This window comes from Polypterus senegalus, chromosome 2, assembly GCF_016835505.1.
Source record: "Polypterus senegalus isolate Bchr_013 chromosome 2, ASM1683550v1, whole genome shotgun sequence".
Classification (NCBI taxonomy): Eukaryota; Metazoa; Chordata; class Cladistia; order Polypteriformes; family Polypteridae; genus Polypterus; species Polypterus senegalus.
In genome coordinates this window covers 158,035,720-158,055,919 of record NC_053155.1, presented here as the reverse complement: position 1 = coordinate 158,055,919, position 20,200 = coordinate 158,035,720, and the positions used below count along the sequence as shown (strand labels likewise).

General features: G+C 36.0%; 1 protein-coding gene across 2 annotated transcripts in view; it reads right to left on the bottom strand.

Annotated features, from left to right (window-relative positions):
- The window catches only part of LOC120523506 (interleukin-1 receptor accessory protein-like 1), a 1,790,033-nt gene that overhangs the window by 1,189,093 nt on the left and 580,740 nt on the right, over positions 1–20,200 (bottom strand). The window lies entirely within an intron of this gene.

Genomic DNA, 20,200 nt, shown 5'->3' with positions numbered 1-20,200 from the left:
TATTCCACTGGCAAGGACTGAAACTGGACAGCATGATGTATTGGCAAAGGCAATAGGTTTAAAATGTCAATCCACAGTCAGCACCACTGACTTACTGATTGATGTAGAGTATGTCACATTAGCTTCTCTAATTTGAATTGTGAAAAATATACAAAAACAAATGTACTAATGCTGTGTACAAAAAGACAAGTATCTGTATAGGATAAAAAATATCAAAAATATCAAAAACAAGATCAGAAAATAGTTTATAAAACTAAGGATAGAAAAGAAAATATTCTGCAAAATGAGATAGTAAAAGTAGATGGATTGAGTACTATGAGCAACTGTTAATACTTGAAACTTCAAATAGATGGAAAGATAGAAGAACCAACAAAGGAGGTGGAAATTAAGATGGCACTAAAATAAAGGCAGGAAAAGCTGCCAAACCCGCAAGGGTGGAGAGTTAGTTGCATTAGTTAATTTAACTACAGTGTGGTCCAGATCTAATTATGCAGATGCAGATTGTCTGGATGACTTTGATTTATGCGGGGACGATTCCAGTTCAGTGCAAAGACGTTTCTTCATGTCGTTAGTTCGCACACTTCTTGATGGTCCGGGATTTTTCGTGTCATTTTCTATGTAATAAACTTAAGTTATAGTGTAATGAAAATTACATAATTAGATCTGGACCACCCTATAGTTAAAGGGTGGAGGACTGTGTACAGGAATTGACAAGATCACTAGAAGAAAAAAAAAATCCAGGTTTACTAATACAAAAGTCTACTGAACCCTTTCTTTACAAAGAGACCAATAATCTGGATTGTTGGAACTGTCACGGGCTTAGCAGATCATCTTCATAAATGTGTTGAGTACTAGATGATAGATTAAGAGAACCTGCAAGGATAGGAATTTTCAGTCATGGAGAAACTGTATATTGTTCCTACTGTTCAACTGAGTATCCTTTCTAATATTTTTGGAAAACAACAGAAGCATTCTCATGCATGCTTCTGCATTTTGGCATATTCATTGAATCAAATGCTATTAGTTTTTTTTTTGTTTTTTTTTTAAAACATCTCTACCCATAATATGTGCTTTGTAAACTATACCTTTCTGAGCATCTTTTAAGATACACAACAATTTATTAGAAAAGCATTTTTCCATGAAATCTGTAATTACCTGAAAACACTGTTGTTTCACCAATGGTGGAGCTCATTTTACTTTCAGTATGAAAGGACTTGAATGTGAAGGGCATCCTCATACGTAATTGAATTGTCTTGAACATCATCTATAATTTTAACATTAAAGCTGCTAACAGCAAATAAAATGGACAATCTTGGAGTGTAGCAAAAATGTACAAATTTCTCAAATTATTATGGTCTTTAAAGCTTATTAAAGTATTTATGCTTTGTTTTTAAATATTACTTTCCTTGTCTGCATATGTGATAGTTTGCCACAGTCCAACTGTAGACTGTCCAAGCACTTAATGCTGCTGAATGCCATCTCTTTCGTCAGTATAAGTTTCTGTGTCATTAGCAGTAGCCTCTGTTCTTCTCTGTGTCTCTTTTAAAATAATTTTTTCATCAAATCTGAATTGGGGGATTTCAAAATCATTTTTTTTTATTCTTTATAATGATATCAGTGGAAGACTGTGTTATACATAAATGCTTACTCACTTCTGAGTAATCATTTTCTTGACTTTCTAGTAATGAACATGTACATACTGCAAGTACTTCTATGCACTACAAAGAATGCCACTCCGTTCATCATTTGTTCAGTACCTCTGCTGTCTTTCTTCAATACAGAATGGGTTACTCTGTCTTTGCCGTTTCCTGTTTAAATTGTCAATATTCAGGCACTTAAATCATCCTGCTGGAAGTAGTTTGAAGTAATAATCTATACTCTGCAATCATGCAATTTTCTTTCCAAGAAGCACACTAGATTTAAATGTAAAGATGTACAGTATCTTTAGTTTCAATAAAAACAACTCAGGATCGCCATGCTACACTTTTAGTACAGCTACTGCTAACTGCAGAAGTACACATAGGTACTGTAAGTGCGCAGAAGTACACATACTGCAAAACAGTATTTGCATCAAATAGTAAAGCTGCTAACAAACATTTAACTGTACACCCATTATATTCCTTTTGTACACACTCTCCTTTGTTACTGTCACCTGTAACCTATGTACCTCTTTGCTATTTCCCCAGAACACTGTAAAATCAAGTAAAAAACTGACAAGCATCTACTATTTTTGAATGTGAAGTTTGTGCAGATCTTGTAGAAGGCTCACAACACACCACTGAAGAATCAAAGCCATAAGCCTCGATATCCTTCTGCCATACATTTGTATTATATTGAAAAAATTAATTTATGACCGCCATACGTTTCTAGTCTGTCCAGTACAGTAATAAAGAAAGCGAAGACTGTGAAGTCTTGTGATTTGATTTCATTTATTGAAGAAGTTCACATGAACTATTTCTAAATTTTAATGAACTGTGACTAGTGATTTTACTTATTTCAGCACTGAATTATTTTAATTGTTATTCAAAACAACATGTCAGTTTATTCGCACCTCTCTGTCCTAAATTCTGGCTGTAATCATCTCCTCAATCAACCCTCTTTACTCTATTCATATTTATTACGGGTCTCATTTTATTAAGGTTTTGTCATTAGTACCTTTTGAACTTTTCAGAGAAAAGAAAACCTATATTGCAAATTTATGGATTAAATTTAAGCTTTTCCAGTAAGACAAATTACACAGTATGAAAAGCTCATATTACCATTTACGACTCGTTTTTAACTCCAATTTCCAGTCTTGCCTCTTCTGTCCTTGTTTTAACATCATCATACTAATCATGTTCTAAACTTGCTTTGCATAACTACTTTCTTCCCCATTGGCACCTACAGTGCTGCTTCCTTCAGGATTTTATTTTATTGCATACAGCCTTTATTTGCATAGAACTTGCTGGGTAGATTTCTTTCTTGTAATAATGCCTGTTGCCCTAGAGTTTTTTTTGTCAGTGTCTGCAATACAGTGAATGGCTATGAAGCAGATTTTCTCATTGGGAATATATTCCTCCACAGGCATTTTTTAACCTAAATTAATGAAATCAGGCCTATGGTCTCCAGAGTTACGTTATATAACCACATAAAAAATTTAAATGTCACATGTCCTTAGTGAAGCAGCAGGCACTGCTGTGAATAAACAGGAGAAAATATTCAGTGAGACAAAAAACAAATTATTTCATGTGCCTCTCATATGCTTCAGTAATATATGGAAACAGTTCCCTGTACATTTGCATTAGTATTCTTACTTTCAAAATATACATGAGAAAATTTTTCTAAAGAATACATTATAACCCCAATAACTTATTGTATTCATACCTGTATCAACATTGTAAGAATTTCACTTGGCTTTTTGGAAATAAGTGGTTATATGTAGAGCTGAAAAACTTGTATACTTACTGATAGCTACCTGATTTTTAAATATGATTATTAAGATAAAAACATGAAACCATGGCCAAAATAAGCTTTTCTTTTTTTATGTTTTTGTTTTTAATAAAAACTAGGGGACTCTGCTCCTTGCTCTCTTCGCTCGCCAACCCCGGGTTTGGTCCTGTGGAAATACAATTTAAAGTGTTTTTGTTTCATGGAAATTGTCACATATGCATTATGTTCACTCTTTATTTTGAAACTTCACTAAAAACAATATTTGGAATGAACTTTACTTCAAGATCGTACTGAATTTTGATTCCTTGTTTGGTCCTACAGCGTGATAATGCAACGTATAAGTGGCCATGAGTGAATATCGTTTTTTGGTCTCTTACAAATAAACTGATTTTGTCAAATGTTTGTCCTTGTGATTTGTTAATTGTCATTGCAAAAGCTATTCTCAAGGGAAGCTGCAAATGTTTTAATACAAATGGCATATCAAGATCTCCTTTTTGCCCGAACACCGTTTCGAGTTCATTCAATAAAAATAAGACTTTCTGATAAAACAATCTACTTACAAAAGTGGGAATATCATGAGCCAATGTTGCCAGTGGCATTGTTCTCAAGAAGCTGTGTATTTCTGGCCATTGTGGATTGTATGTCATTGTATGAAATAAAACTGGTTGACCGATATTTCTGGATATTACCATTGCATCATGATATAACTGTTGCAATGCTCTTGGACTACCTTGATATGATGATGGTAATATTACTGGTTTACCTATTTTGAATTTGTCTGAACTATTGATATTTGAATTTTGAACATGATCAATGAGACCTTGCATATGTTCCATTCTAAGGTTAGCTTGATTCGATTTAATAAAGAAGAGACGATTAGCTGCGACTTTTACATACGCATTAATAATGTAATGTTACGATAGACGTTGAGATGATAGAAATGGGTTAAATAAATACATGGGAATGTATCGCTAATTTTGACATGAAATATTGTGTGGGTGTTATTTGTTTTTCTGAATGCGTTTGTTTCATATTGTATGACCATCCCATTTCGAAAAGAAAAGGAAAGAGTAAAGGGTCAGCATATGGTGATGTATTTGACCGATATGACGAATCATGCTTTGCTTTTGGATATACAAGAATATCTACTCTATCTTTGATATCTCCGTCTTTGGAAATTATTATCACTGACAAGTCACATGTGGGTTTATTATAAATGCAACTTTGTCCGTGTTTTGCTGATAAATTTCGTGTAAAGTGCGATACTTTTGGATGTATGGATTTGTATCTATTATGGCTGTATAATTTCTGTTATGTCGGATCGTTTAACTCTTTCGATTCTATGTTGCATCGCTTCTCTTTGATCATAAAGATAAACCTGACCAAATAGTGCTTTATCGAAATTAAACTTGTCATAGCTGTAATTGTTGCGGGAACACAGATTCTCATAGCGTATGGTCCATTATTGTGTAAATCAACGTTTTGTGAATTGAATGAAGCTGACGCAAAAAGATTATTGTAGACGCATATATTTTGCTTGTATTGTTTGTGGATTTCACTTTGACCAAACAACAAATCTTTTAATTCTTGTGGAAATGCCTCTTCATTGGGAAGCAGCAGTACTTTTCCCTGATGGCAACATGAATTAGATGATCTACAAGTCTTCAACTTAAACTTTAAAGACTTACAATATCTACATACTTCTGTTCTATCACCTATGTCCATATATTCAATCTCTTCTTGCTGTTCCATTATTTCACCTAGTAATAATTTCCATTTGCGTGAATGCGATCTGTACTCTTTTTTTTTGACACTTTCGAATTTTAGAACTTTTGTATCACGCTAAGGTTTTTTTTTTTGAGCCTTTCGAATTCCACTGCTTTCATAATCTGTAACCTGCTCTGCATGTGTATAGCGCCACCGTTTTTGAACATCTTTATGAAGTTCTACTGTGTCTTTTACTCTTTTTCTTTTATTTCTCACCCCTTTTGGACCTGCAAGGTTTTCAATACCACTTGTTCCAGGCAGATTATTACATTACTTGCCTAGGTCACCGTCTCACGGGACCTTGCTTCCAATGGATGTCAGTATGATGTGACTTGACAGTGTCACAGAAAGTGAAACTGTCTCTGCCTCTCTGAAGTGTCTCTTGTCGCAAGATTTCTTTTAGGGGTATTTAATAGCTATAATAGCCTCCCTGTCTTATTCAGTTTGGCCATATATTGACAATGTAAGCTACCTATACAAAAACTGGCTTTGTCACAGGAAAGTAAAAGATATAAAAAGTGTGTAAATTTAAGTTGGAAACAACAGCAGGGTATCATTAGGAAAGAAAAATAGAGGAGATCATGCTGTGGATGTATCAGGTTTCAAAAATACAAAATATTATCTCATAAGATGCCAGATATCCGACTTGACCTTCGATTAAGTGTTACATGTTTAGTACAATCCAAGTATGACGAGAGAATATTAAACTATGACAAACTTACCTATACATAAGATAGAGGCACGTCATTTTTGTCCATTTTCAAGGGAAGTAAGGGTAGCAGCAGAAGGAGCAAAAAGGAAAGAAAAGACATTATAAGTTACATGTATGTTATTTTATTTTATTTAAATTAGATTAACTTTATATTTACGGAAAGAGTATACTGGTTCCCCAGACAATCATGTTAAAATTGTTTTACCCCTGTTGTTGTTCCTACTCAAACTTATGTGAACATAGTAAAATAAAATTTTTACTTGTATGGTTCCTCAGAACAATGACAATAATACATAACAAAAGACACATGAAAACAAACAGAAAAAAGCTATATACAGTAGTTATATACAATATCTACTTAAACAGTGTTTTTATGTTACAATATTTTAGTTACGATTGTCTGCTCAGTAACCTTTCAATCTATATAAAATTAAAAAAAAAAAAAAAAGAAAAAAAATATCTCTGAATCTAACAATTTGAGTGCCAATGGCCCTGTATGGTTTGCAAGATGGGAGGCGTGAGAAAAGCATCCGTGCAGGATGGTTGAGGTTTTTAGGGACATTCACATGTAATGTGTTGAAGTATCTATTACGATATCCATGTTTGTCTGTCTCTCTCCCTGAAAATACTCTGCACCCGTGGCCCAATTTTGTTGAAATGTAGTACACTTATTATTCAAGGAAATTTGTCAATTAATTAATTAATTAATTAATTAATTGTCAATCAGTTCAATTTTTACTAAGATATCTTGAACAAGTCTCTCTGTAGACACTTTTAAAATTTCTAAATTTCCCATTAAAAAGCACTGCTAAATTTGTGAACATGTCATCTTAAATTGAAGACACATCCTGTGTGACTACAAATTAGTTTACTGTTTCAGTTTTACTTTGACAATGGTTACACCAACTTGAAAATTTTCCTCTTTCACTTCCTGCAGATACTGATGGCAAATAGAACCCCAAAACAAATTAGAGCGTGTGAGGTTCCTGGAGTTGTATAGGGTAAATAATACAGTATATTGTTATTTGGAATACATGCATTTCAAATGTGTTCAGTGTCTACAAAGATCTGGGTAAGCGTAGGATGAAAGGAAATGTGAGAAATGCAAGAAATGCTGAACACATGCCTAAAACAGAAACTTTTTCCATATTATACTAATAACGAGAAGTGTATACTGTGTGAAGACTTTAGTTGAAATTATCAAATAAACACGTGCACTTTTATTCAAAAATATAACCAAAGTAAAATAAAGATTTAAATGTGGCTGTTAAAAACTCAAAAAGGTCTAAGAGCGTAGTGCTGACGGTATATACACCCAAAAAGAAGAAGTCTTTAATTTCATGTCTGTAACAGCCGGTGTGTATAGTATATACATATTGTCATACCGGGATGGAGGTGGTACCCAGCCGGGACGCCTGAGAAGACAGGAGGAGGGCTTGTGCCTCCTCCAGACCTCGAGGGGGCGACCGCCCTGGAGGCCACGGGTAAAGAGCTGAGAAGCTCGAGCCTGTAGGGACCCAGGGTTACTGCCAGGGGGACCCCAATACCGTCACACCAGGAAGTGCTGGGGGAAAGAGAAAATGGGGACACCCGGACTGCTTCCAGGGAGACAGCCGGCACTTCCGCTACACTGGGGCGTATCGGGTGCTTATTTAAAGGGGCTGCCTCCCTGCAGAAGGGACAAGAGTCGGGTGGAAGATAGGACAAGGTCTGGAGATGGCAGGAGGCGGCCTGAAGAAACAAGAAGAGAGAAGGCATTGTGTTGGCCTGGACTGAGGGGTATTGGGGCTAGTGAGCATTGACTTTTGTAAAATAGAGATGAAAAATAAACGTGTGTTGGGTGACTTGAGTGTGTCAACCTGTCTGTGTCCGGGGCAATGTTCACAATATATATACACATATATATATATACATATATGTATACAGTGGTGTGAAAAACTATTTGCCCTCTTCCTGATTTCTTATTCTTTTGCATGTTTGTCACACAAAATGTTTCTGATCATCAAACACATTTAACCATTAGTCAAATATAACACAAGTAAACACAAAATGCAGTTTTTAAATGATGGTTTTATTATTTAGGGAGAAAAAATCCAAACCTACATGGCCCTGTGTGAAAAAGTAATTGCCCCTTGTTAAAAATAACCTAACTGTGGTGTATCACACCTGAGTTCAATTTCCGTAGCCACCCCCAGGCCTGATTACTGCCACACCTGTTTCAATCAAGAAATCACTTAAATAGGAGCTGCCTGACACAGAGAAGTAGACCAAAAGCACCTCAAAAGCTAGACATCATGCCAAGATCCAAAGAAATTCAGGAACAAATGAGAACAGAAGTAATTGAGATCTATCAGTCTGGTAAAGGTTATAAAGCCATTTCTAAAGCTTTGGGACTCCAGCGAACCACAGTGAAAGCCATTATCCACAAATGGCAAAAACATGGAACAGTGGTGAACCTTCCCAGGAGTGGCCGGCCGACCAAAATTACCCCAAGAGCACAGAGACGACTCATCCGAGAGGTCACAAAAGACCCCAAGACAACGTCTAAAGAACTGCAGGCCTCACTTGCCTCAATTAAGGTCAGTGTTCACGACTCCACCATAAGAAAGAGACTGGGCAAAAACAGCCTGCATGGCAGATTTCCAAGACGCAAACCACTGTTAAGCAAAAGAACATTAGGGCTCGTCTCAATTTTGCTAAGAAACATCTCAATGATTGCCAAGACTTTTGGGAAAATACCTTGTGGACTGATGAGACAAAAGTTGAACTTTTGGAAGGCAAATGTCCGTTACATCTGGCGTAAAAGGAACACAGCATTTCAGAAAAGAACATCATACCAACAGTAAAATATGGTGGTGGTAGTATCATGGTCTGGGGTTGTTTTGCTGCTTCAGGACCTGGAAGGCTTGCTGTGATAGATGGAACCATGAATTCTACTGTCTACCAAAAATCCTGAAGGAGAATGTCCGCCATCTGTTCGTCAACTCAAGCTGAAGCGATCTTGGGTGCTGCAACAGGACAATGACCCAAAACACACCAGCAAATCCACCTCTGAATGGCTGAAGAAAAACAAAATGAAGACTTTGGAGTGGCCTAGTCAAAGTCCTGACCTGAATCCAATTGAGATGCTATGGCATGACCTTAAAAAGGCGGTTCATGCTATAAAACCCTCAAATAAAGCTGAATGACAACAATTCTGCAAAGATGAGTGGGCCAAAATTCCTCTAGAGCGCTGTAAAAGACTCATTGCAAGTTATCGCAAACGCTTGATTTCAGTTATTGATAGATAGATAGATACTTTATTAATCCTAAGGGAAATTCACATAATCCAGCAGCAGTATACTGATACAAAGAAACAATATTAAATAGTAATAAAATGAAAAAATTAAAATAAAATTAATGTTCGCATTTACTCCGGTGGAATTGAAGAGTCGCATAGTATGGGGAGAAACGATCTCCTCAGTCTGTCAGTGGAGCAGGACATATACATATATATATATATATATATATATATATATATATATATATATATATATATATATATATATATACACAAACACACAAATAATACACAGGTATTAATACAAGTTTGCATGGCCCCATAAAGTGATTAAAAAAATTTCAAAGGGCTGGCACTCTAATCAAGAGAAGGAATCACATTGCATGACAGTTGCAGGCAAAATATAGAGCCTTTTATTGAACAATATTTGCAAACAACTTAAACTAAAATTTTGACAACATATTTTCAACCATCCACAGAGGCATTTAGACTTTGTAAAATATCCAGAAGTGCTTGTCAAAGGTTGTACTGCACTGAACAATGTCTTAGAAAAGGAATAAATAGTAAATATTTTTTGTAAACCAGTTAATGTTAACAATCTCTGTCCACTGACACATTAAAGTGACTTTTTAAACAACTTTACCATCATTAAACTGTATAATATTTAATAATAAATAATAACAATAAAATAAATAATAGTGCAACTTCCAGTAATAATACTATTACTTCCAAGACTTCAAGCCCAGGTGAACTACACAGTATTCACCAAATAAAAATAAAATAAAACAAGTGCAAATTGGTGATGACATCTTTACCAATTGAACTATCATTAAGGAAAACTGCATTAATATGGACCTTCCTTCAAGCTAAGCTATATACTTAATAATATAATAATAAAACTGCAACTTGCATTTATAATGCTATTTGTGGTACAGTATAGCCCTACAGAATTGTATTAGGGCCACGGTGAAGAAAAAAAAACAATATGTCGAGATTAAAGTTGATATTTCCACTTTATTCTCCTAGTTTATTTTGTCGTAAGAATGTCGTAAGCTAAACTTCATCCTAAAATCAATGTTTAATTCACTTTTCTCAAACCCTGTCATAAGTTATGTAGCACATTAAATGCTTTGTTAAGTGTTCCCCGACCCAGTTGTTAATCGCTACTTTCTTCGTAAACTGACTTCCTCTTGCACTAAGAGGCAGCGATCGCTGCACAGAATACATTCACTTCATGATATTCCTGCTCTCTGAAAATGTAGAATGCTAAGATAATGTTTCATGATAAAATGCATTAAAACAGGTATTAAACATTCATGGTAGTGAGGCGGTAGTGCTGCTTCCTTGCAGTAAGGGGTCCCCAGGTGTACGTTCAGTGTAGAGTACTTTATGACAGGTGTGACGAGTTTCCAAAAAACTGGAGGTACGGATGGGTATCGCACAGGTTTAAATTAAATATTGTGTAAATGTTGGGTTTGTGATCTGGTGGTTGAAGACACAAACACAGAATTCAAAGGATGATCTTCTGAGTGGCCTTTCTTTATTGCATGCGTGCTGTCTCTTTCTGACGTATTAAACCCCCAGTTCCTATACTTCCTTTTTCTTTCTCCACATAACCAATCGCCACACGATAAATGTCTTTGTCCTAGAATTTTAGACCACAGAGTGTTCAGAACTTCGTTATACATGTTTAATTATGCTGTCCATTCAGGGTTGCGCCCATCCCAGTAAACATTGTGTGCAAGACAGGAGGAAATCCTGAACCTAGCGCCAGCACATCGCAGGGTGAATACGAGCAATACATACACTAGCAGGGTTAATATAGCATAACAAAACCCACCTTCCTACATGACTTTGAAAGGAAACTGAAGCATGCCGAGTAAACCAACAAGAAAGACATGCACATTCAATGCAGGGAACACCCGGGACCCCATTGCTGCATGGCAGCAGTGCAACCTCCACACCACTATGCCCTCAACATGATTAATACATGCTTTAATGCATTTCATCATGAAAATTATATCAAGTATTTATCTTAGCATTCTAAATGTTCAGTGAGCAGGAATATCATGAAATCAATATATTCTGTGTGATGTCTGCGCCTCCTCTTAGTGCAAAAGGAAGTCCGTTTAAGAAGCAGTAGCGATTAACACAGCTCCGGGAACACAACACAAAGCACATAACTTATGACGGGGTTTGAGAAAATATAGTAAATTAAATATTCATTTTAAGATGAAGTTTAGTTTACGATGTTCTACTTTAAAAACAAATTATGAGAATAAAGTCAACATGTCGACTTTAATCTCGACAAACAACAAGAATAAAATAGAAATGTCGACTTTATTCTTATCATAAGCGTCGAGATTAAAGTCAACATGCCGTCACACTATTACACGGTACCCAGGTACATTACACAGTATTGAAAAAAAAAAAACAACTTGGCTTGCAGTATTATACAGTAGTATAGAAACAGTATTCACACATTTGAACATAATGGTCTACATCCAACCTTTTAAATCCAAAGTATCTCCAGACAACAGACGTGACTCCTTTTTCCAGCAAAAGTTCTTCTGTGTCATCATGTTCAACTATCGTCTGCTACAGCTTCAGTTTAGGAATTTTCTCTGTCCATTTTCACCGCGCAGTACCTCTACTAATGCATGTACTATACTCAGGTGTATGCTTGTTTTGCGGTGTAGCAATGAAAAAGAGCCCCCGTGCAACACCTCTGTGGCATGTGTTTAGTGGTGTAGCAGTGAAAAAGGTCCCCCTTAAACAGTTTCCCGCTGCGCTACTTTCCAAACGTTGTTTAAGCTATTTAAACCAGTGTTGCGGTATAAGAAAAATCCATATCATAATAAAAATTAGGTCCATAAATATTTGGACAGAGACAACTTTTTTATAATTTTGGTTCTGTACATTACCATAATAAACTTTAAATGAAACAACTCAGATGCAGTTGAAGTGCAGACTTTCAGCTTTAATTCAGTGGGTTGAACAAAAAGATTGCATAAAAATGTGAGGCAACTAAAGCATTTTTTAACACAATCCCTTTATTTCAGGGGCTCAAAAGTAATTGGACAAATTAAATAATTGGAAATAAAATGTTCATTTCTTATACTTGGTTGAAAACTCTTTGCTGGCAATGACAGCCTGAAGTCTTGAACTCATGGACATCACCAGATGCTGGGTTTCCTCCTTTTTAATGCTCTGCCAAGCCTATACTGCAGCAGCTTTCACTTGCTGTTTGTGGGCCTTTCTGTCCGAAGTTTAGTCTTCAACAAGTGAAATTCATTCTCAATTGGGTTAAGAACGGGTGACTGACTTGGCCATTCAAGAATTTTCAACTTCTTTGCTTTAATAAACTCCTGGGTTGCTTTGGCTGTATGTTTTGTGTCATTGTCCATTTGTATCATGAAACACCGCCCAATCAATTTGACTACATTTAGCTGGATTTGAGCAGTCAGTATGTCTCTGAACACCTCAGAATTAATTCGGCTGCTTCTGTCCTTTGTCACATCATCAATAAACACTAGTGTCCCAGTGCCATGTACGCCCAAGCCATCCCACTGCCTGCACCGTGTTTTACAGATGATGTGGTATGCTTTGGATAATGAGCTGTACCACGCCTTCTCCATACGTTTTTCTTGCCATCATTCTGGTAGAGGTTGATCTTGGTTTCATCTGTCCAAAGAATGTTTTTCCAGAAATGTGCTGATTTTTTTAGATTTTCTTTAGCAAAGTCCAATCTAACCTTTCTATTCTTGAGGCCCATGAGTGGCTTGCACCTTGCAGTGCACCCTCTGTATTTACTTTCATGCAGTCTTCTCTTTATGGTAGACTTGGATATCGATACACCTACCCCCTGGAGAGTATTATTCACTTGGTTGGCTGTTGTGAAGGGGTTTCTCTTCACCATGGAAATGATTCTGCGATCATCCACCACTGTTGTTTTCTGTGGATGTCCAGGTCTTTTTGCATTGCTGAGTTCACCAGTGCTTGCTTTCTTTCTCAGGATGTACCAAAATGTAGATTTTGCCACTCATAATATTGTAGCAATTTGTCAGATGGGTTTGTTCTGTTTTCGCAGCTTAATGATGGCTTCTTTCACCTGCATGGAGAGCTCCTTTGACCGCATGTTGTCTGTTCACAGCAAAATCTTCCACATGCACCACACCTCAAATCAACTCCAGGCCTTTTATCTGTTTAATTGATAATGACATAACAACAGACTTGCCCACACCTGCCCATGAAATACCTTTGAGTCAATTGTCCAATTAATTTTGAGCCCCTGAAATGAAGGGATTGTGTTCAAAAAATGCTTTAGTTGCCTCACATTTTAATGCAATCTTTTTGTTCAACCCACTGAATTAAAGCTGAAAGTCTGCACTTCAACTGCATCTTAGTTGTTTCATTTAAAATTCATTGTTGTGATGTACAGAACCAAAATTGGAAAAAAGTTGTCTCTGTCCAAATATTTATGGACCTAACTGTATATTGTTCCTAATTGTAATGTTCCTTGCATCACCCATCGAGTGTGCTTTGGTGGAAAGACACAGCAGAGCTGTGAGCCTGTTGTTGCACCTGCAACATATAAACAGTACAGTTTTGGTGTCCAGCAGACCCCCGTGACCCTGTGTTCGGATTCAGCGGGTTGGAAAATGGATGGATGGATGGACTGCAAAAATAACATAGAAGCACTAGAAAAAAGTCCAGAGAAGAGTGACTAAGCCAATTCCAAGCGTGTTTGCTTGAAGTGTTCAAAATTATGAAAGTAATTAGTACAGTGGATTAAAACTGTTACAGCAAGTCCCCTACATACAAGCAAGTTCTGTTCCAAGAGTGTGTTCACAAGTCCACTTTGTTTGTAAGTCCAGCAAAGTTAGCCTAGACACCCAACGAACACAATGCAACCCCCAACTCCTATAGAAAACATGTAGAGATATGGCTATTTGTACATAAGAAAATGCATTTAAAAGGTAATATTTGTATTCTGTTACAGATTTCTTCTGTACTTTAACAATAAACAACAGAAAAATATTTTTTTCCCTATTGTTTTCTGTTAGCTGATATAGCTGTTTATGCTATCAGGTAGCCTATGTATGCAGACCTAATCTACCTCTCCTCACTTGCTATCAAAAACATTTGTACTGTACAGTAAAGAAGAAAGTGCTTTAAAATTTAATATTTGTGTTTTTTGTTATAGATTTCTAGTGCATTTTAACAACAAACAACTGAAAGTTATTTTTTATTCCTTTTGATTTCTATCAGTTCATCTTTGTACAGTAGACTCGCTTACCACTACCAATTGGATGGCATCGCTAATAGGCACCTACTACCCAACTCCCAATACTCATGCATGGTAAGTGTTCACGGTGAAGATTCTTGGAAGGTTTTGAGGTGAGAACAAAAAAAAAAAGCATCACAAAAAATCACTTCTGGCACTAACTCCAGTCTGAGTGCATCAGATGGGATTGCTCATATTTGAAGATCATACATTAGAGGCGATTAGGACAAGTTGATATGAACAAGCTGTTCACAAGATCTGACTGAAGGTCCCTATTGCGCCTGCGCTCCACCACACTACAGGCTTTGTATGTCATGTTAATGTGGTTCCCTGAGTGAAAAAGAACTTACCCTTAATAAGTTTCCAACTGTGTCCCAGGGTTCTTGTTTAACACACTTAATTCCGTAAATCTTGGGCTTGAAATAACGCATGTTAACTTAATGTAAACAGAGCTACAGTACAGCCAAAACCATGACCACTTGTAGAGGATGCATAAAACATGACTTAGAATGTAAACAATAATAGCATGGGTTTTAAGCTTCACCTAGCGCCAGTCATGCAAACTAAATTGCACGCTGCCACAAAATTTAAAGTTATGCTACAATTTTTCATTTTTCACTTGTTTAAATAATTTTAATTCATTGAAAATGCCTTTTCACATCTTTGAAAGTTTGTAACTTGAAGGTTTGTATGTAGGGGACTTACTGCACTTTAAAAGGTGCAGTTGGAAACTTGTTAAGGGTAAATTTCTCACAAACATTAAAAAGTTTTTCTTAACAGAGAGTGACAGACATATGGAAAAAGTTACCCAGTAATGTGGTAGACAGTAGGTCTCCAGCTTGAATGCACTTCCCCTTAATATCCACCAATTAACTGAAGCACTTGATCAACCATACAACAAAAAGAATTATACCTGTTCACCATTATTGATGCTGTTCAGAATTCTGAAAACTTTGATGAGATCCCCACATACTGTTCACTTCACTGTTCAATGCTAAAGGTGTTCAGTTCAATTAGCTAATCATAGTGAGAAATGATTTTGAGTCAAAGAATGTACCTGATGAGTGATTTCGGTATTGCTTCTAACAGCATTACGTCTTTTTTTTTTATAGCGTGGTTTCTCATTTTTCACAGCATACAGTTTGAGCATGACATGGTTTTGTTTGTTTCCTCATGTATTTATAGTGCAGCTTAACATTTTTTTTTTTTAATGATTCGGCACTAAAAGACAGCTATGTTTAAAGAAGTTTGAAAAGCTGGGGTTAATTATCATCTTTGCAAGGAAGATGAAAAGATTCTGGAACATGTATCTTGTGGACCAACTTGGCTACTAAATAAGGAGGTGAAAAGAATTGGCACAAGTTTGAAAAAAAATTGAGAAAGCTCTCTATCTTTAACAAAACCTATCATCAACATCTTGACATTTAATATGAATCTAAAATGACTGAATTTCAAGAAGTTTTTTTTTTCTACATCTTGTGTCAATAAAACAACTTACTTAAGTAGAATGGGGATTTTGTTACTCTGCTGTGTAAATTAGGGAAACTTTCTAAAAACAGTTCAGGTATTTGGGAGTTATAGTTAGAAGGGCACTTAATCATATTAAGTTCAATTTTTGCAGTTTAATGAAAAGCATTAAACAATATGGTAATAGGTAGTCAGTTCTTCCACTCTCTCTTCTGGGGACAATTAATAAAAGAATATTCTTTCCAATCTTATGATTCTTTACCAGAGATTCCCATATATATTAATAAAACCCTGGTTTGAATATCAGTCTTATTTTAAGGCAATTTAAGGAAGGCAAAAAGGCCATATACCAAGAGGACAACACTGCAAAGGTCAAAAGCAAAAGGTGGCATGACACTGCTTACCAGCCAGCTTCACTACCAGGTCATGAAAATATGTAATTTGAGTCAATGGACACAAGCAGTGAATACAGAAAAAGCACCTGCTTGGTTGGTTCAGGAAAGAAAACTTTGTGTAAACCCCTACTTATAAACCTTGCTTTGTACTCTTGTCAGTTCTTTGCAATTTACAAATAATTAGATTGTGTTTCACTCCCTTAAAATAAAGAATCGATGTATTAAACACTGTTATCTGTGTCTCCATTACAGATTCATTTAGAATTCCAATATTCCTTTAATTGCACATTATTTGTTGTATGGAAATCATTAGGAAAAAACTCAACTTTGGAGATCTTTTTATCAATAACATGTTACCAACTTTTCAGCTCAGTTGTTCATAAATATTTCTCTAAACACACCTGTTAGCTCAATTTATAATTCAATAACATTTTTAAAAATTTTAAATGCTCTGTCAATTTCCACAATTGAAAATATTTTAGCTTATAACGCGGAGAATATTGGTAGTATTTCAAGAGTTTAGCAATTAATATCATGGTAGCCACCACCAAATGATCTTAGACAATATTGCGGAAGACACTGCTCTAACAATATGTCAAGAAATGTACAGAATTTCAGTACTTAAACATCCATTCTTCATCATTCTGTGCAAAAGCATTGTTTAATTCATGCTGTACTATAACATTTAAGGGGACAATGTCATGTAGGTCTGACCTTGTTTGGTCATACATTATGGGAATATCCTGAATTAAACCATTTTAGCCAAAGATATTTGCTTATCTATCAGATAGCATTTGTTTTACAATCATCCCAAATCCTCTTACAGCAGTGCTTAGATGCTATTAAGAGGCTGAGCAGTTTTAAAATTCTTGTAGCAACTATCACTGATGAACTGCAGTGTGCACATCACATTTTGACTTTTGTCAAAAAGGCTCACTAATGCCTCTAGAGTCTTAGATGTCTGAAAACAGCTCACATTTCTCTATCTGTTATCATGAACTTCTACAGTGTATATGTGCACATTAGAGTCTCTCCTTACTGTGTGCAGCACATACTGGTTCGGTACTTGCTCAGCTCAAGATCATAAAGCACTATGGAGGGTGTTTAAGGTGGCGCAGAATATTACTGACACCCAGTTACCTTCCATTTATGACAAATACAACAAACACTGGTTTAGGAAGGGATTCAGTATATTTAAAGATCTCATCAATCCTGCACAGTTGGATTTCTTACTTGTAATTTCTGGCAAATAGTACGGGTCTGTTGGCACTTGCACCAGAGGATGCAGATACCCAGTCATAAGAGGTTGCTGAATAGTCAATCATAAGAACAAATATTATAACCATATATATGCATAATAAAAATACAAAACAATATGTACAGATTTTGCATGTTGCAATAAAAAACTGTATACTTTTTTTGTATTCTTGTTAATTGCACTGAGTAGGCATGTAACAATGAAATTCATATTTATATATGTATATATGACAATAAACTTGATATATTATTTTAAAAGGTCCAGGTGAATTTGCAACTTCAAAATTTTCAAATTATAGCAGATAAGGCAAACATTCATGCAACACTGAATCCATTTGCACATAACATACATTAATCCTCTGTACAAATACACTTTGTTACTATAGTGTGTCTCAGGAAAGTATACAAACAGGAACCATCAAACCTATATATTTTTTGTTATGTTTTTAAAGTACTGTACAGTGGAACCTCGGGTCACGTACAAATCGGGTTACGACCAAAAAGTTTGCCGAACTTTTGCATCTGTTCACGACCACACACTCGGGTGACGAACATGCCAGTTTCCCTTCCGGTTCATATGTGCAACGATTTCCGCACGATTTCAGTCTCTCCCTGTGCAGCCATCGAGGGAGAGAGAAAGAGAGCGTGAGAAGGCAGTTAAAGAATGCACCGGGCTTGTTTTTAAAGAGACTGCTTTGAGCATTGTTTTAATCTTGTTGTATTTAATGAAGACTTTTTTCTATTGGATTTTAATCTCCACTTCACTTCTGTTTTTATGGGATCATTTATTTATTGAAGGATTCTGAAAGCACTGCACTTTATTTAATTTGGACTTTGTTTTTGATTGTTGTTTTGTTGATTTTAATAAAAGCACTTGGCACTTTTTTCACCATCCGATTGCTCCATTGTAGTGCCTCACTGTCGTGGTCATCGGTAACATTACTGACAGTGACGGGTTTAAGGGCTCCCAGAAGCGAGATGGGAGCATTCAGCGATCCCGCATCGTCACAGACTTTACCTCTAAACTGTAATCTTCTCTCCACCCAGTTCCTCCTCACTGCCTTCATGCCAGAACTCGACTCATGCAAGGTTAGTTTTCTTGGTTGTTTATGGTTAGTTTTTGTATAAATTACGGATTTTTCAAATGTTCATTTTTTTCCCTGTGCTTAAAACTCATTAAAAAAAGTGTTTACAGAGAGCGGTTCATAATGTTATAGCGTGAACTCTTGCTAGTTAGTTAGTTTTCTCTGTTCAAGGTTTTCTCAATGTTATTCAATGTTTTTACATTTAGTTTATTATTACACTGTGCATTCTATGGTATAATTAACTATTTTTATGCTTAAAAATCTTTAAAAAAAATATATTTACATACAGCTTGTATGTTCTGGAACAGATTAATTGTATTTGCATACAATTCTATGGGGGAAATTAGTTCAGGTCATGACCAAATCGGGTTGCGACCAGAGTTTTGGAACGAATTATGGTCATAACCCGAGGTTCCACTGTATATTCATTATTTTGACTAATTGATTTAAACAAGGGTGGCACGGTGGCGCAGTGGGTAGCGCTGGTGCCTCACAGTTAGGAGACCCGAATTCGCTTCCCAGGTACTCCCTGCATGGAGTTTGCATGTTCTCCCCATGTCTGCATGGGTTTCCTCCGGGCACTCTGGTTTCCTCCCACAGTCCAAAGACATACAGGTTTGGTGGATTGGTGATTCTAAATTGTCCTTGATGTGTGTGCACCCTGCTCTGGGTTTGTTTCCTACCTTGCGCCCTGTGTTCGCTGGGATTGGCTCCAGCAGACCCTCATGACCCTGTAGTTAGGGTATAGCAGGTTGGATAATGGATGGATGGATGATTTAAGCAGGTTTGAAAGTTATGTCATATTATTCCTCATAGCACAGCAGAGAAACAGGAAGTTATCCTTGCATGGGTCATATTTGATTCCAATGTAGTATGTCTGCTTTGCCCAATTTGCAAGTTCTATGCAAATTTGCAAAAGTCCCCAGTAACCTCCTATACATAAAAGTAGTGTTTCAACATAAATATATTGCCACATCAAACTTTCATAAACTATTCTAATACTATGATAAGATTTTTTTTTGTATGAAGCTGCCAATTATGAGAATAAAAAAAGCAGCGTAGTTAATTACACTACATGATACTCTAAAAAAAAAGGAAAATAGAAATTCAGGCAATTTTTTTTCTAAATTGTAAAAGTATATTTTTTGTCTCTTTTAGTACTGTAAGGATTACTGTAAAAATAAGCTATGTAGTACTTTAAGTGTTTTTAAGAGCAGACATTTTAATAAAATTTTAAACTTTAAGAATTACTTGCAAAAAATATTACTTGAAATTCATCAGTACGAGGTAGCATGTTCGTCACTTCAGGCTTCTATTTAATGTTCTCATCATTTTTCTGTCCTTAAAGGATTTATAAATGTGAGAAAAGATGAGAGCTGGAGGTATCTGTTCAGTGCCTCAAGCTTGTTCAGTTACTAGAAGCTCATTTAATACAGAAGCTGACCTGTTTCCTTTGAAGAATAGTCATTTCTTTACATAAAGAATATTACTGAATAACCCCCATTCAATCTGTACTATTTT